At 42.1% G+C, this 22,577-nt stretch overlaps 2 long non-coding RNA genes across 3 annotated transcripts in view; one reads left to right on the top strand and one right to left on the bottom strand.

Moving 5' to 3' along the window:
• The window catches only part of LOC120398442, a 114,606-nt gene that overhangs the window by 33,550 nt on the left and 58,479 nt on the right, over positions 1 to 22,577 (bottom strand). Inside the window, exon 1 of one of the 2 annotated variants that reach the window (XR_005594414.1) lies at positions 4,959 to 4,976. The exons of the other annotated variant lie outside the window; for it this stretch is intronic. This is a non-coding gene — a long non-coding RNA (uncharacterized LOC120398442). Of the gene's footprint in view, positions 1 to 4,958; positions 4,977 to 22,577 lie in introns of those variants that run through there. 2 annotated transcript variants of the gene reach the window in all.
• On the top strand, positions 3,379 to 12,495 carry LOC120398443. The gene is made up of 2 exons (XR_005594415.1): positions 3,379 to 3,438; positions 12,387 to 12,495. It is a non-coding gene; the product is annotated as an uncharacterized LOC120398443 (long non-coding RNA).

The raw sequence follows: 22,577 nt of genomic DNA, 5'->3' as shown, positions 1-22,577 counted from the left end.
GATCAGAAATGAAGGAGACTTCTTTCATAAGAAGCAACAAAGAGTCCTGTGGCACCTTATACCTATAAGGTGCCACAGGACTCTTTGTTGCTTTTTACAGATCCAGACTAACACGGCTACCCCTCTGATTTCTTTCATAAGGTTTACCCAAGACTCTGTTTTCTTAATTTACAAGGCAGAGATTCTGATAGAGGATCTGTTCATAGCTCTTGTAAAACCTGCTGAAACTCTCAAGGCTGCAGAGGCTACTTTATACTTCTCTGCAAGTGAAGACTTGACTCACCTGTCTGTGGGTTCCTTTGGGAGAAAGTCTCCTTAAATGGGAATGAGCACATCCTTGATTAGAGTGCTTAGTTTGTGAATTTATTTCTGAAAAATTAACATTTTATAAAATATAACCAGTTCAATGGCAAACCTCAAAGTGTGGTTATGCTAAAACACTGAGGGTAAAAATAGTGCTTTGTACATATATTTTCTTTCTCTCATTCATTATATTTGATTCATTTGCTGGGAAAATATTTCTTTTAGCAAGCCATGGAAATAAGAGCTGCATAATAATGTACCTTATACATTATCAAGAAGATTCTGAAATCTTTGTGATTGTTAACAGCTTTTGACAATAATGTAAGTAGTAAAAAGATTGCTGTTTTGTTTTTCCATATAATAGATTGTGCTTGCAATAAACTGAGGAATTTTTGATATAGAAATCATTGAGAGGGAATAAGAAACACCAATGCTATTGTGTGTCACTTTTCTGCTTATCACCACAAATTAATGTAATTTTACAAGCTATTTGTAAAATTCTGTGATTTCCACCGTTCTGTCACTGTAAACCTGAACTGTGTGACTGGATCACTGATGTATAATCTTGTGACCTTATGTTCATGTTTATCATCTCTTCATGCTTCTACTTTGTTGTGTGAAGATTTTCCTTTCATATTTTCAAGGCTACTACCTTTGAAGTGGCTGGATAGTATTGTGGCTTAATTTCTTGCTTTGTTCTGTGTCACTTCTCTAGAAATTGCCAGAGCAATTTTCTAAGAGTACAGTAAGGGTTTGTAGACCAAAACCAGACCCCAGATATTATACCCACAAAAAATAGTAATATAGGGTTAAGCACACCCTGGTGCATTTTCTATCAATACAAATACAAAAAATGAAATCATAGTTAAGACATTAATATCCAAAATTAAGTAACTATGATATGCTTTAAAATATAGTTTAACAATCTATATTAAAAGAGAACACGATACAAAATTCCACACCACTGGCATTTTGTCTCAAAACCCTAATAATAATCATGTCTCTACCAAGTCTAGAATGCTTTATAATAGGGTCCAATTTTAAAAAGTGACTGTTGACAGGTTTTGTATTGATTCAGCCAAACCTCTTTGTTGCTTCATTTGAAATTCACCTAACCAAAACTAATAAAAAAGGGGGGTCCATATACATTTTTGGCACCACCTAGTGACTTTTCAAAGTTTTAAAATTCATACACAATGTAACCCAGGGCTGTGTTAACATTTATGTTTCTAAGACCTGGGTGACAAATATTCATGTGTATGAATGATGATTGGGTTGATTCTCTTTTGGTGGAACTTTTGTTCTCAGATCTGTTTTTGTTTGGGCAGTATTCCTGAGCAAAAAATAAAACCCAGAACAATGCTTAACACTAGCAGCGTGGGCCCTTGAAATGGAAAATCTACCATAAATTACATGCAGTAAGTAAAGGGAATCATACATTACAACAAATCCTCCTGGGTCTAGGTAAGTGGCCTTTCTAAATAAATGTGTAAGTAAATGCTGGGTCAAGGCTACCAGCCAAACATCTACATTATTTCTGCTGCACTGCATATACACTGACAAGTTCCATTTATTAACAGGTTATTTAAATATCATGCCCTTTAGCAAGTACTGCAAATGACTGCTTGCTCTGAATGGTAGTGTAGAAAAACTCGCACAAAACCCACAGCTCCCTCTTCTACATCCATACAGAGATCAGGAATGGTAGAAAGATAAATACATAATATGTGATGCTACAGGAAGAAAACTGGGATCATCAGAGTTGTAAAATACCTTCTTAAACTTTATACCACCACCAATATTTTGGGTAAAATATTATTAAGTTAACATTAAAAATTGTTTGTAGGGAAAAACGTTTCATCTCAAAGGATAAAAAGAAAGTCATTGTGAAAGGAAAACGCTCATGGCAGAACAACAAGGCAAAAAAAAGCTTTGGTGAGTGGTTAGAGGTCAAAATGTTAGTTTACGCATTCCATATGTACAGGGGCGGACCTAGACATTTCGCCGCCCCAAGCAGCTGGTCCCGCGGCTTTGGTGGACCTCCCGCAGGGACGCCACCCCAAGCACGCGCTTGGCATGCTGGGGCCTGGAGCCGCCCCTGCATATGTACACAAACGTATTTACTATTTTGTGCATTCCTCTGCCTATCACTCTCTCAAACATCAAATCTCCCAATCTGTGACATTCCACCAAAATGTTTGACAAATGACTAAAAGGTGACACTTCCATTTGCTTTATATCATACCATAATTGAAGAAGGAATGTTTTAAAAATAATCCCTCTTTTAAGGATGTTTTCTCACTGTATGAATCAAGTAGACTAGTATTTTGTGTGTTTTCTTCTTCTTCGGTTTATTGTAAGGGGTTCTTTCAACTTCCAAAAAACCCTCCAAAAAACAACAAAAAACCCCAACCTAGTAGTTTACTTGATTAAGGTATTGAGAAGACATTCTTAACCATTATTACGTATTACCTATAGCATGATGTGTAACAGAATGTGTGTGAAATCTTTTGGTAATTTGGGGGCCAGAGCCCAGGCACAAGGAAAATCCCTGCCTGAGATTCTCATTGGGTGTCAAGGAGGAGGAGTTTAGACAATGAGGGAGTAATCCCTGACCAGGCTGCCCATAAATACAATTAATGAGGCTCCCAGTTAACCTAGTCCCAATAAAATTTGTGCCACACTATACATGTTCAATTAATAACAGCTTGTTCCCCCTAACAGTGCTGGTTACCCACTCTTATTGCAGTCTCCTAATTAATAATGGTCACTCCCCAGAATTCCACCACTAATATTAATACTAGCTTTTCATAATTAAGGCATCTATCTATTGTGATAGACCCAGGCCAGTTGGGTACAGCAGAATAGCAGAAGGCAGATATATTGGCCACTGGATTAACAGTTTTCTGTTCCCTGACTGATCAGAGCAGGGGCTGCTCCAGGCTAATGAGAACACCTGACTCTAACCTGCAAAGAGTCAGGTGACACTATTAAGCTAATGTGACCACCTGACTCTAATTAAGGCCCCACTGATACTATAAAAAGGGCTCACTCGAGTCAGGCATGGGAGAGGAAGTGTGGCTGAAGGGCTGGTTAATGAAGACACCCTCAAACCATTGGTAAGGGAGCCCTAAGGTAAGAGTGAAGAAGGGAGAAGCAGGAGAGCTGTGGGGAAGTGGCCCAGGGAAATGTAGCAACTCTGGCAGTGAAAGGTTGGCTGCCAACAGCTGCTACCATTAGGGTCCCTGGGCCGGAACCTGGAGTAGAGGGTGGGCCTGGGTTCCCCCCAAACCCCTCACTACAGGAACATCTCCTGGGAGGGGAAATCAGGCCCCTGTCAGGACAGGAGGCTAAACTGTTCTGAAATAAGCCCCCAGGGACAACAGAGACTGTGGGAGTTCTCTCACCAACCTCCTTGCTGGCCTATGATGAAAAGGGCTCAGTAGACTGTAACCCTGGGCCTAGAGAGAGAAGGGCTATGTGGAGGGTCACAGTGAGCCACTGAGGCTAAGCATAAACCACCTAGAAGCGCAGGACCCATGGAGGCAAGGTCAGAGCTCTGCCACACTATCTATAAAGAATTACTGGATATGTCCACTAACTTTAGGACTGCTGCTGCCACCACTTGCTGCTTGCCTGGGGCCTAATCACTTCTAGCTGCTTGCTTCACCTGCTGTGCCACTGCATCCAATGCTTTCCCCTGCCCACTTCCTTCCCAGCAGCTGAAAGACACCTGGGAAGAAAGGAGGGGAGGGCCCTAGAAGCAGACAGTACATTTCAGACAGAGAAAGGGCAAGGAAGAAGGGAGGATCTCTGTTGGGCTGGCACATTATTCACAAGAAGGGAGGTAGGAACAGAGAGTCCAGGAGCTCCAAGCTGGATTTACTCCCTGCAACCATATCCCTCTCGTAAATGTGTCAGTTTAGCAGATCTGCTCACTCTTTCCTCACCCTTCCTTTCTTCAGGAGATAGGGCCATGCTCCTTTCCCCCACACTAGCCCATAGAGCAAAGCAGACACCTTGCATACTAGAGTACTTACGGACAGTTTTTTTCTGAAATCTTCTTCTGTTGTACTACTACCAGTGCTACACTCCTAGTGGTAGCAGTGATGGGACAACTTGTACAGACAGGGAAACAGTGATGCCTTTATTTAGTCCTGCTCTGAGCAGAGAGTTAGAGAACATGTTGGCAAAAATTCTGGCACCCTGTCTACAGATAACACTTCTGTTATCATTGGTGGCGCTACACCAGTGGAAGCACAATGGAGAAGTCTAGCATAGATTACACAGTGGTACTGTCCATCGCCTAGCTATGCAGCTCCACACCACCCTTATAAAATCACTATGCCTTGAAGGGGCAGTCCAACCCTAAGAAAATGTACGTTTTAATTTAGTTCATTCAAAAGGGCTATGGGTGTCTTAAGAGAAAAATTGTGCTTTGCCTTCACTCTTTGCATTTTCTAAGTGAACACTGGAACAATTCAAATTGATTGAGTCCATCTGAGTTGAGATTTTTTTTAACAAAGGAAACATTGTGTTGACTGATCAGAGACATCCATCACTATTTTACTTTTAACAAGGCAATAATGATATGCCTATGGTTAAGAAACCTGAATATTACGATACTTGCAAGTTAAAGCATGATGCGTTTTTACCTCTTCTCTATATGGATCAGTTAGCTGTGTTAATCCTCGAGGTAGTTGATATCTCCACATAAAAACTATATCATAGATTAATCTGCAGTGCTTGCTGAGATTCTTCAGCAACTGCATTGTTATTCCGAGAAAGTTCTCTAAATCTGATGAAACATAAATTCTTGGTTTGTATAGATCCTAAATAATTTGGCCTGAATGTCATTCAGCAATTCTTTTATTAAAAAAGTGGATGCAACAATGTGTCTGGTTAGTAACCCAGAGAGCCTGATGGTTCTATTAAACAAAGAAGAAAATCAGTTTTGGGTTGAGTGGGCTGGCTAGAGTGGTGGCCAATCAGGCTTTCTTGTTTTCTGACTTTTACCAAAATCAATAGGGTTCTACCTATTGATGCTTAGAAAATTCTCTGAAATTTTGGAGTTGATCAGATGTGGTTTTCAAAAATAATCACATTACATACATACAAACACAGAAATGCAATTAAGTGGAGAGTAAGATCTTGTTTTACTCAACCACTTATTCCATCAGGGAGGATGCATGCACCCCATGAAAGAGAAAGTTGGACCTTGTAAAGAAAATTGAAACCTATAGTAAAAGGTTATAAAGCCATATAAATGAAAATAAAAAGAAATGGGAATACTAGACATTGAGGATGGGGTGGAGATTAAAGATAATCTAGGCAGGGCCCAACACCTAAACAAAACTCTGCCTCAGTGTTTAATAAGGGCAATGAGGAGCTTAGTGTTAGTGGCAGAGTGGCTCATAGAAATGAGGCTATGGAAGTAGAAATTACTATATCACAGGTGGAAGTCCTACTCAAACAGTTTCCTGGGAGCAAATTGGAAAGCCCAGATAATCTCCAACCAAGAATATTAAAGAACTGACACACAAAATTGCAAGACCAACAGCAAATTTTTTTAATGAATCCATAAACTCAAGGATTGTATGCTATGAATAGGAAATTGCTAATATAGCACGTATTTTTAAGAAAGGGGAAAAAAGTGATCCAGGAAACTACAGGCTTGTTAGTTTGACTTCTATTATATGCAACAAATTTTGAAAGAGAAAATAGTAAAGGACACAGAGGTAAATGGTAATTGGAATATAATACAACATGGTTTTACAAAAGGTAAATCATGCCAGACCAATCTCAGTTCTTTCTTCAAGAAGATTACTGAATTTCTTTTGTCTAAAAAATCAGTTGATCTAATCTACCTGGAATTCAATAAGGCATCTGATACAGTGCCACAAGGGAAATAGTTAGTTAAATTGGTGAAGATGGGGATTGATGAGAGAATTGACAGGTGGATAAGGAACTGGTTAAAGGGAAGACTACAGTGGGTCATACTGAAAGATTAACTGTCAGGCTGGAGGGAGGTTACTAGTGGAGTTCCCCAGGGATCAGTGTTGGGCATAGGTACTGGAACTAGGGGTTCTGCCACAGCCCCTAATTTGAAGCGATTTCCATTGTATCCAGGGTTTACAGTTTGGTTCAATGTCTCTCAGTACCTCCACTATACAAATCATTCCAGTGCACCTAGTCTTGGGACCAATTTTATTTAACCTTTCATTTATGATTTTGGCATAAAAAGTCTGAGTATGCTAATAAAATATGCGGATCACGCAAAGTTCGGAGGTAGTGCCAATATGGACGAGGACCTTGTAAACTGGAGTAATAGAAATGGGATGAAATTTAATAGTGCAAAGTGTAAGGACATACACTTGGGGATTAACAAGAAGAAATTTTTCATCTAAGATGGGAACGTATCAGTTGGAAGCAACAGAGGTGAAGAAAGACCTGGGTGTATGATTGATGACAGGAAGACAATGAGCTGCCAATGTGATGTGGTTGTAAAAAAAGAAAATGCAGTCCTAGGATGCATCATGTGGGGTATTTCCAATAGAGATGGGGAAGTGTTATTGCCATTATAAAAGGTGGTGGTGAGACATCATCTGGAATAGTGTGTGCAATTCTGTTCTCCCATGTTTAAGAAAGATTAATTCAAACTGGAACATGTGCTGAGAAGGGCCATTAGGATGATCAGAGGAATGGAAAAGCTACCTTATGAGAGGAGACTCAAAGAGCTTGTCTTGTTTAGCGTAATGAAAAGAAGGCTGAGGGGAGATATGATTGCTCCCTATAAATACATCAGAGCGATAAATACCAGGGAGGGAAAGGAGTTATTTAAATTAAGAGCCAATGCTAACAAGAACAAATGGATATAAACTGGTCACTGACAGTTTTAAAGTTGAAATTAGATTAAAGTTCCAAACTCTCAGAGAAGTCAAGTTCTGGAATAGCTTTCCAAGGGGAGTAGTGGGAACAAAATATTTTTTTATGAGACTGAGCTTGGCAAGGGGATGGTAAGATGAAATTGCACATGGCCCATCTGTGACAGCTAGTAGGAAAAAATCCCCAATGCCAATGATGGGGTATTAGATGGGAAGCATTCTGAGTTTGTATAAGGAATTCTCTCTCAGGTGGCTAGTTAGTGGGTCTTACTCACATGCTCAGGGTTCAGATGATCACCATATTTGGGGTGAGGAAGGAATTTTCTCCCAAGTCAGATTGGCAGAGACCCTTTTTTTTTTGTGGGAGTGGGTCATCTTCCTCTGCAGCATGGGGCACTTGTTGATTTAAACTAGAGTAAATGGGGGATTCTCTGTAAATTGAATCATGAGTTGAGGACTTCAATAACTCAGCCAGAGGTTATAGGTCTACTATAGCAGGGGGTGGTTGAGGTTGTGTGACCTGCAATGTACAGGTCAGATTAGATGATTGTGATGGGACTTAAAGTCTATAATTATATTAATACATTTTCTTCAAACACTATCATATTGGGAACTAAAGGAAACTTTTCATATATTTCAAAATCTCTCTACAGTGGCAGTTCCTACACTGTCATGGTTCCTCAAACCTAAGGGACATATGTATATATCTTAAATCATTTAAGACCTAGGGCAAAATTTAACCCAAATGTCCTCCTCAAATCTCTCTCCAACAGTCCAAATTACTATTCTACCCCATGGACTTTTAATTGTGGACTATTCTCTTAAGCAGTTCTATTACTCCAAATTATCATGTGACATTCAGAAGATCATGTTTTGTTAGCAACTGTTCGTCAGAAATATTCACTCAGAGTTTTGCAATGTTTAGTTATGGATATTTCAGACCAGACATCTTGTCCTGTATCAGCATGTGTGAGGTTGGGAGGGACAGAGATTATAAAAAGCTCTCCTTAGTCTTAGAAATCCTGATCAGAAGTCAGCTAAAACCTTGTTCCCTTGAATTCCCAGCAAGAAAGGACTGTGAGATGTGCGCACTGAAAGTGATACTGGAAACCAAAAGGACTGACGTGTGCTGGGTGAACAGTTTTAGGCTGGTGCATGGGGAGCGCACACTGCATTCTTAAAAAGAAAGTAACATTGCCACACTATTATTGATGCACTGTGTTCACCCAGGTCCTCTCTGGAATTTTGTACCAGCTTCTAGCACAATGCCTTCAGGAGGGGATTCTCCCTCACTGTTCATTTCTATGCCATATTGCAGTGTAAATCCACAATCTAATTGTTGGTCTCTAAACCATGTGTACAACTGTGGGGCTTGGATTTAATTTTGAAGGCTAGACCTCACATGCAGCTGATAAATTATTTGATAAAATGTCTAGAGCTAGAGTTCTATGAAATGATCACAGCACTCCTTGATCTGCTCCTCAAACTCAGGATTAGAGAATCAAGGTTTTCTGGAACTCAGAGAAAGAGGCATGTATAGCTGAGATACTAACAAACACCTTCCCATCCGTCATCCAGCTTCCCTTCCTCCCCACCAAGCCCCATGACCTCTTAACTTACCATTGGTGTTTGGGGGTAGGGTGTACAAATGGTGCTCTCCTCACTCCTATTGTCCTATATATGGATGTCCCCTTTCCTAGTTTTTTTTAGGAGGCACCAACTAGCCATTCACTCCACCCAACCCCTCAATATCTATCTTCAAGTAGCCGATGATCAGAACTGCAGCTCTCCTGAAATCCAAGGTGCTTTCAGGGGGCAGGCAATGGCCTAGCTCCATCACAACTACCAATATCTCAATGCTAAGCCTGACAGGGAAGTACCTCAAAGTCTGGAATGTCAGCTAGGGCATCCTCAGCGTTTACATAGCAACTATATCATAGCAATTATGGTGCTTTTTGAGGTACTTCCTGTTCCAGGCTTGGTGCAGAGACAACTTCCTGTCCCCTCCAAAATAGCCCTGGGCTTACAAAGAAATTGGCCCTATGATAACCCCTGAACAGAGATGGGAAGCAGCCAACTACTGCACAGAAGCACTACTGGGAGAAAGTCACTCAGAGAAAAGAGAGGCTAGCCGTCCTTTCAAGACAAGAGTAAGCAGGGTTGAAAGTAATATGAAACACTTACTGGTACAGGAAGGAGTGGGGCCTCAAGCGGAAGGGGCAGGGTTGGGGGTCAGTCTCCCTCAGCTAGCCCATCCACACTGCCTGGCCCAGGCCACCCAGGGCTCTGAGGGTGATTTAAAAGGACCCGCGGCTGTGGCATCTGGGAGCCCTGGACCCTTTTAAATTGGTGGCCCTGGGGCAGCTTCCCCTTTTGCCACCCCCGTCGACGTCCCTACTGGTAGGACTGCCGATGGGGGCAAAAGGGGCAGTGACATTATGCCGTACCAGCCTACTTTCACCCCGAGAGGAAGTAGTGGTGTCCTGAGGAGTGAAGACAGGTAGTCAGAGCTTCTACAGGAGTAATATATTCCCTGGAAGGATTTTTATTTATTCAGAATTTTGAAATAGATTTATAGGTGTGCATCCAATGCTCTGGTCACTTGTCCTATGAATTAAAAGTTAAGATAAACACAGTCAAAAACAATTGCTATTGTGCTTATAGTACTTACAAATTTACCCTATACTTACTTGTAAATAACATGTGAAAGTTCATAAGATGTTAGAATGACCATGAACAATAGGTCAAGTTGTTTATGACGATGAATGTTGTAATATGTGCAATGTAACCAGACAGAGAAACTGAATTAGTCCAAACAGAATGGCCAACTGATATAAGTCAAGGACTATGGTAAGATTATACTTGATAAACAAGAAAATGTGGGAATAAAGTTGCCAAGTGTGGCCTTTAGAAAATAGATTTCAGTGGCTGAGAAAATAATGAGGATGAAATAGGCCACCCACTTTTACTCCTTTTTGAAGTTCTTAAAAAGAGGCTTAAAATATTTCCCCCATCTAATTCCCTTTCAAAATAGTTCTTATGGTCAAAAACTGATTAGAAGATAATTATACACACTAACACAAAAGCATATTCTCCCAACCCACTGCCCAGAGAGATCACCATGGAAGTCATATATTCTGTGACAGTAAAGGCAGGAAGGAAGAGAACGTGTGCACATAGACACAGAATACACCCACCCAATCACAAAGGCTATCAAATAAAATCCTTATCAACCAATCAGACTATTTCTCCTATGGACAGGGCAGGAAAAAAGACAGGAATTTTTATTTTTTTATGTACTTGGGAGATGCTTTGATAAAACAATGATGGGAACTATAAAATTACTAGACAAAGAGAGAACATATTGATTTACTCAAACATTGTGCATCTGAACTGAAACAAAATGGCAACTGCCTTACAACTTCCCTTGCAGCAGGCTTGGAGATTCTTCTCAATTTGCAGGTTATAAACAGCATAAATATCATCTTTCAGTTACATAGCAATATAAATAATAGATTATGGCCAGAAGCACCCCTTATGATCATCACAGTCTGATCTCCTGAATAAAACAGGCCATACAATTAAAGCCAGCAATTCATGGCTCTCGGCCAGTAAACCAGAGATTTGGAATACTTCAACTTTTTTAATTTGTGCAACTCTGTACTACCTAGTTCCACCCAGACCTCAAAGCAGTAGCACAAAAATGCTATCCTGTCAGGGATACCTGAAGGAATGAGGCAAGTCAGCATTAGAAAAAAATTCCAAAAGCTTTAACACAGCAAGTGACAGGCATTACCACCCCACTCTCCCGAAATACACTCTGATCACTGAAATTTTAGAATAGCAGCCATTCTGTTAAGCAAATATAACATCAGTTGTAGAGACTAAAGCTTCCATCCTGTACATTCCTTTTCACATTGTCAAAACTCTCTCATAGGTCCTTTTTAACCTGTTGGCTTTGGACCAATAACTTAGTATTTATAAATTATTTGTATTTTACAAGTATTCTAGAACAGGATAAGGAGGAAAAGATTTTGCCTGGAAAGACAAGAGGTCTGCTTAAACATAACTACCTTCTTCTGCATATTAATAAAAATGTGCAACACTTTCATTCATTAACCATTGTAGAAAGCCTCTTTCTAGTACCAGAAGAGACATTAATTCTTCCTTTTTTCACCTAATGTTCTTCATACAATGTAGTTCTTTGTCCTTTGTATTTAAATCTCTGGAGATCATACACAACCATCTAAGAACAAGTGACTAATTTAACCAATCAGTGAATTTGGTATAAGATGATTTGTGAATTAAAAAAAATACTATTGTGCCAATATTTGCCTCTTTCTGATTAATAAAGAAGGCTTGAACTGCGGGGTATGGATTTTTTAATTTATTTTTGAAAACTCCAGTCTTTTCTAATTTATAAGGCTGTATGGTTATGTCTTACACTTTTTTTCTGTGGTTTATAGCAGCCTCAAATTAATTGTATGTAAAACTTTAATGAAGATGAAACACATACTTTTTAACCTCAGTATAGCTAGTTCAGGACAATTCTACACCCCACACTTGAGATTTTATCTCAACTAGTTACACAGAGGTAAAAACTACATGTATATGCCTTGTTCCACTTGGATTTTTTCACATTAGTTACTATGTGTTCACTAACATGAGAACCAATTTCCTAAAGATGACAATTTTAAAACAAGAAGGGATATTTAGCGTAACTGTTTAAAACCCTTTAAGTTGTGGGTTTACCACCACCATTTAACTCCAATGTTTAATTGACAATTTGGCAAAAGGATGTCTTTGTGAAACATTTGATACCACATCCCCAACAATTAAAGGTGTACTTGCTCCCAAATTAGAGCTGGTCAGGAATTTTCCAACTTTTTTTTTTTAAATAAAAAAATGTTGATTTGTCTAAACCAAAATTATTCACAAACCAGGGTCAGATTCAACAAGTTTCTCAATACTTTGAGTTGGTAAAAAGATTTCCACAGTGCTGAATCATCTAGATATTTACATAAGGAAAAATTGTTTGTTTCAAAATGACATCTTGCTTTGAAATTTAAGCTAATTATACTGGAAATGGTTAAAAAAGAAAACTGATCAAAATCAAAAGAAAATGTTTCAAAATTATTAAAATTAAAATTTCAGACTAAATATATATATTTAGGAATATATTTATATTTTCCTCCCCAGCTCTATCCCAAATGCACATCTGAAACTCACCTCTCCACCCAAGAAATTGACCAGCAAAAAGCAAGGAAGAAGTGATCCTGGTATTTCTGAGGTGAAAAACAAGCAAGGGGCAAAAATAAACACTTGAAGAAAACTCCAGGACTCCTTTATATGTGACTAAAAGGCAAAAGAACAAAGGCACATGCCCACTTTTTTTTTAAAAGGGAAAACTTCTGCAGATCCATGTTTATAGCCCCATAATCAAATAAACTATAATAAATGAGAGCAATTAATGACAAATGTCAATGGGCTGAAAATAGCTACTGAATCTGGTAAGCGGTAGGCTTCACAGAATTCTAGTGAATTTATTTTGCATTGCAAAGCACCTGAACAAAAGAGGAAAAACAACTTGCTTAGCTAGCAGACAGAAGCATTAGAAGCAAACTGAGGTTGAGGCATGTTCTAGCTGTAGGTGTGATTTTTGTATCTATTTAATTAAACTGATGTAATGTGTGTGTGTGTGGACTCTTATACCTGTCTAAACCTGGCTTATATTGATTAAGGGTACGTCTACACTACGGGACTATTCCGAATTTGCATAAACCGGTTTTGTAAAACAGATTTTATAAAATCGAGTGCGCGCAGCCACACTAAACACATTAAATCGCTGGTGTGCGTCTATGGTCTGAGGCTAGCGTCGATTTCTGGAGCGTTGCACTGTGGGTAGCTATCCCATAGCTATCCCATAGTTCCCGCAGCCTCCCCCGCCCCTTGGCATTTCCGGGTTGAGATCCCAGTGCCTGATGGGGCAAAAATCATGTTCGCGGGTGGTTCTGGGTACAGCCTCACCCCTCCCTCCCTCCCTGAAAGCGGCAGACAACTGTTTCACGCCTTTTTTGCTTGGTGAACTGTGCAGACGCCATAGCACAGCAAGCATGGACCCTGCTCAGCTCAATACCGCAATCGTGGATGTTTTAAACACCTCGCGCACTCTCGTGCAGTATATGCTGAACCAGGACCTTCGAACCGAGGCGAGTAAGAGGCGGATACGGCAGCGCGGCGATGACAGTGATGAGGACGTAGACACCGAATTCTCTCAAACCGCGGGCCCCAGCGCTTTGGAGATCCTGATGGTAATGGGGCAGATTGTATCCATTGAACACCGATTTTGGGCCCGGGAAACAAGCACTGACTGGTGGGACCGCATTGTGTTGCAGGTGTGGGACGATTCCCAGTGGCTGCGAAACTTTCGCATGCGTAAGGGCACTTTCATGGAACTTTGTGACTTGCTTGCCCCTGCCCTGAAATGCCATAATACCAAGATGAGAGCAGCCCTCACAGTAGAGAAGCAAGTGGCGATAGCCCTGTGGAAGCTTGCAACGCCAGACAGCTACCGGTCAGTCGGGAATCAATTTGGAGTTGGAAAATCTACTGTGTGGGCTGCTGTGATGCAAGTAGCCAAAGCAATCACTAAGCTGCTGCTACGAAAGGTTGTGACTCTGGGAAACGTGCAGGCCATAGTGGATGGCTTTGCTGCACTGGGATTCCCTAACTGTGGGGGGGCGATAGATGGAACCCATATCCCTATCTTGGCACCGCAGCACCAGGGCACCCAGTACGTAAACCGGAAGGGGTACTTTTCAATGGTGCTGCAAGCACTGGTGGATCACAAGGGACGTTTCACAAACATCCACGTGGGATGGCCAGGGAGGGTTCATGACGCTCGCGTATTCAGAAGCACTACTCTGTTTAAACGGCTGCAGCAAGGGAATTACTTCCCAGACCAGAAAATAACAGTTGGGGATGTTGAAATGCCTGTCGTTATCCTGGGGGACCCAGCCTACCCCTTGATGCCATGGCTCATGAAGCCATACACAGGCAGCCTGGACAGTGGTCAGGATCTGTTCAATTACAGGCTGAGCAAGTGCAGAATGGTGGTGGAATGTGCATTTGGCCGTTTAAAGGCGCGCTGGCGCACATTACTGACTCGCTCAGACCTCAGCCAAACCAATGTCCCCTATGTTATTGCTGCTTGCTGTATTCTCCACAATCTCTGTGAGAGTAAGGGGGAGACCATTATGGCAGGGTGGGAGGCTGAGGCAAATCACCTGGCTGCTGATTACGCGCAGCCAGACACCAGGGAGATTAGAAGAGCACACCAGGAAGCGGTGCGCATCAGAGAAGCTTTGAAAACGAGCTTCATCAATGGCCAGGGTACAGTGTGACTGCTGTGTTTGTTGATGAACACCCAACCCCCTTGATTGACTCAGTCCCTGTAAGCAACTCCCCCTCCCCCTTCGAGTACAGCTTACTTATGCAAATAAAGTCACTCTCATTTAAAAATCATGAATTCTTTATTGATTCATTATAAAAAGAGGGAGAGAAGTAAGGGTGTGCTTTGGGTGGAGGATAGGAGGGATGGAGAAGGCCATTAAAAAAAAAATTCAGAGTAACGACATCCTTCTGGTTGGGCTGTCCACGGGGGTGGAGTGGGCGGGTGCACGGAGCCTCCCCCCATGCGTTCTTACACGTCTGGGTGAGGAGGCTAAGGAACATGGTGAGGGGGGAGGGTGGTTATACAGGGGCTGCAGCGGCACTCTGTGATCCTGCTGCAGTTCCTGAAGCTCCACAAGATGCCGGAGCATGTCAGTTTGATCACGCAGCAGCCCCAGAGTTGCATCCCGCCACCGCTGATCTTCCTGCCGCAACCGCTGATTTTTCTGCCGGTCTTCCTGCCGCCACCTCTCATCTCGGTTGTCCCTCCTGTCCTCACGTTCACTGGCCTCTTTCCTGTAATTTGAAACCACGTCCTTCCACTCATTCAGATGAGCTCTTTCATTGCGTGTAACTTCCATAATATCCGAGAACATCTCATCTCGCGTCTTCTTTTTCCTCCGCCTTATCTGTGCTAGCCTTTGGGACGGAGGAGGGATGGTTGAAAAATTTGCAGCTGCATGAGGGAGATAAATATTTAGAAAGATACATTTTACAGAACAATGGTTATACTGTTTCACAGTGAACATCACTATTCACCTAGCACATGTGATTTCCCTACAAGGTCACATTTTTCATCTTAATAGTGAGTGCTTGCAGCTCTGGAGTTACAGATCTCACAGACACAGGTCCAGGCATCAGAATTCAGCTTGCATGCGGCCATGGTAAGCCACTGTCTCAGTGATTTACCCCTCCCCCCCAACGCATGGCTAATACCACGCTAGCTCCCTGCTAATCAACAACCTTCCCCCTCCCCCCCACCCACTGCGTGTCTGGTAGCTTGGGGAAGATCGCCGGTGACCAAACAGAAAAGATCATCGGCATTTCACTCCTCCCCTCCCCCCGCTTCGCTATGTGCAGGAAAGTGTTTTTTTTAAGCTGCTGCATTCCACGAACCCAGTAGAAAAATGGCCACCCCCCTTACTTAAATTCCTGATTTTTAACCAGGTTATCCTGAACGATATCACTTTGCTGAGGATAACAGAACAAGATAAAGAGCGGATGCTTCTTGAATGCCAGCAGTCACCGGGACCATACGCTGCTATGCTTTGCCACGCAATGATACCTGATTACTTGCTACATGCATGGCATGGTAAAGTGTCCTACCATGGTGGGCGGAACAAGGATGTCTTGCCCAGAAACCTTCTGCAAAGGCTTCTGGAGTACCTACAGGAGCGCTTCATCGAGATGTCCCTGGAGGATTTCCTCTCAATCCCCGGACATGTTAACAAACTTTTCTAAGTAACTATACTGTCTGCGAATGCATCCCAAGTCCTCAGGGCAAATCAATCATTAAAAAAGGCTTTCTTAAAAAACAATGTTTGCTATTTGCAAAGGTACACTCACCAGAGCTCCCTTCCATGGCGTCATTGTCTGGAATAGTTGCTTGTGAGGGCTGGGAGCAGGGTAATTCCGTCAGGGTGATAAAAAGCTCCTGGGGGTCACGGAGTGCTGTGTGCTCTCTACTAGGTCTTCCTCTTCTTCTTCATCTTCATCTTCCCCGTCTGCATAATCCCCAGACATGGCAGAGATTACAACCCCCACCTCGGAATCCACGGTCAGGGGTGGGGTACTTGTGGCACAGCCCCCTAAAATTGCATGCAGCTCAGCATAGAAGCGGCATGTTTTTCGACCTGCCCCGGACCTTCCGTTTGCTTCTTTGGTTTTCTGGTAGGCTTGTCTGAGCTCCTTAACTTTCACTCTGCACTGCACTGAGTCCCTGCAGTGGCCTTTATCCGTCATAGCCTTAGAAATTCTTTCAAATACTTTTTCATTTCGTCTTTTGGAACGCAGTTCTGTTAGCACTGAATCCTCTCCCCATATAGCGATCAGATCCAGTACCTCCCGAGCGGTCCATGCTGGGGCTCTTTTTCGATTCTCAGGAGACTGCATTGTTAACTGTGCTGATGAGCTGTGCGTGGTCACCTGTGATGATGAGCTCTCCACGCTGGGGAAGCAGGAAATGAATTTCAAAAGTTCGCGGGGCTTTTCCTGTCTACCTGGCCAGTGCATCCGAGTTGAGAATGCTGTCCAGAGCGGTCAGTGGTGCACTGTGGGATACCTCCCGGAGGCCAATACCGTCGATTTGCGGCCACACTAACCCTATTCCGATATGTTAATCCCGATATTAGGGTTACTCCTCTCGTCGGGGAGGAGTACAGAAACCGATTTAAAGAGCCATTAAAATCGATATAAGGTGCCTCCTAGTGTGGACGGTTGTGGCGTTAAATCGGTTTTACGCTCCTAAAACCGATTTAAACGCCTAGTGTAGACCAGGCCTTAGACTGCACTGGTAAATTTACAGGAAAAGCTAAACTGATATAAGCAGTTTTAAATCCATATAAGTCCACACACAAAAGTTGCATCAGATTTAAGTTAGATGCATCTTCTGTGCATAGACCAGTCCTAAGTGATACCTATAAGCAGTCTGTTGATGATGTGATTTCGGTTAACAGCACAGACACTTGGCTTGCCATAGTAGTCTTTGCGATCCTGTGGGAGTTCATGTTTAGGCCCTGCCATAAAAAAGTCATTGTATGTAACACTCTTATGCTATCTACATCCTGCATAAGCAAAATTAGTCCTATAAAAAGATATCACCAGCAACTTGCCTTTCTATTAATATCATAATGTACAACTATAACAAAAGCACAAACATGTGGAACATCCTTTTTATAGGACTTTGTTACAATCCTGAAACTTGGGTCATGTTTTTTGAGGGCTGCAAGCTTTCAGGATTACCTGAGCCAGGTTTCAAGTGAACTTGGGACAATACATTATTAAAAAAAAAAAAGACCCACAAAGTTCAGTCAATCTTCATGGGTTGTCTGTGCCAGGGAAGGTGTTTGCACATGTTGTGCTGGCACATTTAGAGTCCCTGCAGCATCAAGAGCATCGCCCCCAACAGTCAGGCTTTAGGAGAAACAGGTCTACGTTAGACACCATTTTGGCCATCCATTTCTTGTTGGAGATGCATTGCGAGTTCAAGAAGCCCCTGCATGTGGCATATGTCTATCGTAAAACTGTGTTTGATTCAGTTGACTGAGTTGTACTATGGAAGGCCTCAAAGGACGTTGGTGCAGCATTCTGTCACATCCACAGGCATTGAGATTAGCGATCTCTCACTCTCAGGCCTTGGCTATGCAGATGACATTCTTCTAGTATGGAGTCCCGACAAGTTTAGCAAGGCACCCCAGAAAATGGAGGAGGATTTGGCCAGGATTGGCTTCCATGTTTTGTGGCCCTAGATTTTGCAGCTTTGTCTTTGATCAGGTCCACCTGTGACCCCAGTCTCTTTGAATAATGAAACTGATGAAGTAGTCTCCAGCTTCTGTTGTTTGGGTTCCATGTTCACCAGTTCCTCAAACTCTCACATGGAGGTTCTCCACTGGATTGGTATCATTGGGTCTTTTACAACTAATGTGGCATCAACATCACCTCGACATAAACAACCAAGTTCAGGATCTATTCGAGCTGTATCCTTTCCATACTGCTGTACAACTGTGAAACAGGACACTATGTTACTCAGACTAGGCAAAACTGGAGGTTTTTCTACACAAAATGCCAACATCGTATATTCGGCATAAAGTGGAATGACTTCATTTGTAATAAAGATGTTTATGGTCACTCTGGTCTATAGACTACTGGGGCTGTTGTCCACAGACAGCATCTCACACTTTTTGGACATGTCACGAGAATGCCACAAGACATTCCAGCGAATGCTGTTCTGCAGGTGGCTTGTAACATTTGGGATAAAATTCCACCAACCAAGGGGTGAAGGCAGTCCAGAGGCAGACCTCCTAACATTTGGGTTCTTCAAATCTGTTCTGACATTGGACTCTCAGCCCATCAAACCCTTGTGGCTGCACAGGAATGGACCAAATGGCAAACAACCGCTACAGCTGACCGTTGGGCTAAGCATTGAAGAGAAGTCAAACTCTATGGGTGTGACCCAGTAACAAACAGGCAAAACCTCCTGGTTTATGTTATGCAGGTCACTAAATTAGGCAGCAGTTTATGGCAGTCTGACTTTACTGTGGAGGTGCTTAGAAAGTCTGCACGATGACCATCACCTCCTGGAAACTCTTTCATCTTCCTAACTACTGCTACCCACTCTGCCATTGATTTACCCATCTCTCTTAACACTCCCACCAGCCACACAATCTCCCCTACATAGAATTTCTATGACCTGCCACAGTGGAGTCTTAGGAGCTCCAGAAGAGTGTTTGCTATTCAGGTACATGCCTCCCTTCACTCTGACCCAAACAGTAATACTCTGCCAACAATCTGCTCCCTTCATCATTTCAGAGGAGATTTGGGCAGGATGATGACAGATTTGTCCTTGTTGCTGTCCTTAGTTTGGAATATTTCCCTCTCACTACCTCCCACCATGTCCTAATAAAGGTAGCAGCATGGGAACATGTATAGAAAATTAGTCTCTGCAAAGGAAATAGCAGTTCCTTGAAGTATAAAAAATAAACTAAGGCTGTATTTTCTTAACCCATCTTCCTGTGTAAATAAAGTTGTACTTTTCTGCCAGAGTTTATCAGTAGTATGGATTAACTCTTGATAGAGGACATACAGTCATGTGCAAAATGTCTTAAGCAAGAGGAGGCATTTTTAAAAGAAATCATTGCCAATGTCAGATAAATACCAAACCACATGGCAGCCCAACACTGCATGTATTCAGTTGCTTCTAACATTGCAAATCTTTCATAATTTGGGCTGAAGTTTTCCATGTAAGTTGTCTGCCTGAAACTAATTATTTTTGGAAAAATTCAGCCACTATAGTTCAGCCATTTCTGAGAATGAGGATAAGGAAAAATATGTTTTGCCAATATTCAATAATTCTCACTACATTTTCTTTGAATAACTCTAGTACCCTCATGCATTGCAAAAGGGACTAGATATTTGGGATGAGAAGGTGTGGGGCCAGAGGGAGATGGGTAATCTTGGATGTGCCTTTTGCAGTCCCCATGAAAGTCCACCTAAATATGGCCAAGTTATAAGCCTTTGAAAAATCTGTTTTTTCAGATTTTTTAGAGTTTAACAGCTAAAGTTTCTGATTATTATACTCTCATGGAGTATGCTTTAGACTCTCACAGCACCTAGTGCTGACCAGACTGCACATGCATCAACCCCAGAAAGTGACTGGACATGCGCCAGACCCACGCTATGGGCTTTTGCAGGCCACTCTGAGCTGGGGACTCAGACAGAGAGGCTGGAAGGGCAGACTAGGGCTGGGAGCAGAAGCCTTATGGGTGGATACTGGGACTGGGAGGCAAGGAGAATGAGGCAGGGACTAGGAACCACCAGTGGAGAAAAAGACAGGAGTGGGACAGGAAGATGATATGAGGGGATAGGTCAGGAGTGGTCAAGCTCGGGGGTAACGTGCAGAACTTTCTGTGCCCACATTGCTCTCCAGAGCCTGCAAAGGCACTCAAGATACCTGAAACTCACCATTCCTCTGCTGTCAGCCATGTGTCAACAACCCATTGGCAAAATGCATGTTTCCTCTCATCCCCTTCTTGTGCCACTACACATACAGGATAACAACCTACTACTGGCTACCAGGTACTCTGCCAGCTTAGGGTCTATGTGGTAGCTATAAAGGTTTCAACCTTGCTGATGAACCATGTTCGTATCAATATGATGGCACGTGAGAATTTGTTTTCTCAGTTTGCTTTAAAAAAAATCCTAAGAAATTACACAAAAAGCGATATTGAAACATTATAAGGTTGCAAAGTCAAGTACTGAAAAGTCAGAAAACACCAGAATTAAGGTTGCCTGTGCTCCCTTGTGCATATGCATTATGATTCAGTCTTTATTTACATGATTACATACTATTTTTTCCACAAGACCCTGCATCATTCAGTGCACAGGATGGACCTGTCCTGGGGATAAATAAAATAAAATTTCTATGGGACCCCTGCCCTATTTGTTAAAAAATGTTTGAAGTCAATTTGGGGGATGGGCAAAGGTTTGAGTCACTTATTTGCCCAATTGGTTTCTCTATTCCTTGCTGTAATAATAATGCTAGACTAGCTGGTCATTTTCATCACTAGCCCTAAAGATGGCTACCAATTTCCACACTGCCAATAAAAAAAATAGGATATTTCTGCTTACCTGCTGTGTATGTAGATTCATAGACTCATAGACAAAGGTCAGAAGGGACATTATGATCATCTAATTTGACCTCCTGCACAGCGCAGGCCACAGAATCTCACCCATCCACTTCTATAACAAACCCCTAGCCTATGTCTGAGTTATTGAAGTCCCCAAATTGCGGTTTGAAGACCTCAAGCTGCAGCGAATCCTCCAGCAAGTGACCCATGCCCCATGCTGCAGAGGAAGGCGAAAAACCTCCAGGGCCTCTGCCAATCTGCCCTGGAAGAAAATTCCTTCCTGACCCCAAATATGGCGATCAGTTAAACCCTGAGCATGTGGGCAAGACTCACCAGCCAGCACCCAGGAAAGAATTCTCTGTAGTAACTCAGATCCCAACCCATCTAACATCCCATCACAGACCACTGGGCATACTTACCTGCTGATAATCAAAGATCAATTGCCAAAATTAATTGCCAAAATTAGGCTATCCCGTCATACCATTCCCTCCATAAATTTATCAAGCTTAGTCTTAAAGCCAGATATGTCTTTTGCCCCCCTACTCCCCTTGGAAGGCTGTTCCAGAACTTCACTCCTCTAATGGTTAGAAACCTTCATCTAATTTCAAGTCTAAACTTCCTAGTGTCCAGTTTATATCCATTTGTTCTTGTGTCCACATTGTTACTAAGCTTAAATAATTCCTCTCCCTCTCTAATATTAATCCCTCTGATATATTTATAAAGAGCAATCATATCCCCCCTCAACCTTCTTTTGGTTAGGCTAAACAAGCCAAGCTCTTTCAGTCTCCTTTCATAAGACAGGTTTTCCATTCCTCGGATCATCCTAGTAGCCCGTCTCTGAACCTGTTCCAGTTTGAATTCATCCTTCTTAAACATGGGAGACCAGAACTGCACACAGTATTCCAGATGAGGTCTCACCAGGGCCTTATATAACAGTACTAACACCTCCTTATCTTTGCTGGAAATTCCTCGCCTGATGCATCCTAAAACCGCATTAGCTTTTTTAACGGCCATATCACATTGGAGGCTCATAGTCATCCTGTGATCAACCAATACTCCGAGGTCCTTCTCCTCCTCTGCTACTTCCAATTGATGTGTCCCCAATTTATAACTAAAATTCTTGTTATTAATCCCTAAATGCATGACCTTGCACTTTTCACTATTAAATTTCATTCTATTACTATTACTCCAGTTTACAAGGTCATCCAGATCTTCCTGTATGATATCCCGGTCCTTCTCTGTGTTAGCAATACCTCCCAGCTTTGTGTCATCCGCAAACTTTATTAGCACATTCTCGCTTTTTGTGCCAAGGTCAGTAATAAAAATGTTAAATAAAATTGGTCCCAAAACTGATCCCTGAGGAACTCCACTAGTAACCTCCTTCCAGCCTGACAGTTCACCTTTCAGTATGACCCGTTGTAGTCTCCCCTTTAACCAGTTCCTTATCCACTTTTCAATTTTCATATTTATCCCCTTTTTTTCCAATTTAACTAATAATTCCCCATGTGGAACCATGTCAAATGCCTTACTGAAATTGAGGTAAATTAGATCCACTGCATTTCCTTTGTCTAAAAAATCTGTTACTTTTTCAAAG

This window comes from Mauremys reevesii, linkage group 2 (genome assembly GCF_016161935.1).
Source record: "Mauremys reevesii isolate NIE-2019 linkage group 2, ASM1616193v1, whole genome shotgun sequence".
Classification (NCBI taxonomy): domain Eukaryota; kingdom Metazoa; phylum Chordata; order Testudines; family Geoemydidae; genus Mauremys; species Mauremys reevesii.
This window is presented reverse-complemented; position numbering and strand designations above follow the sequence as displayed.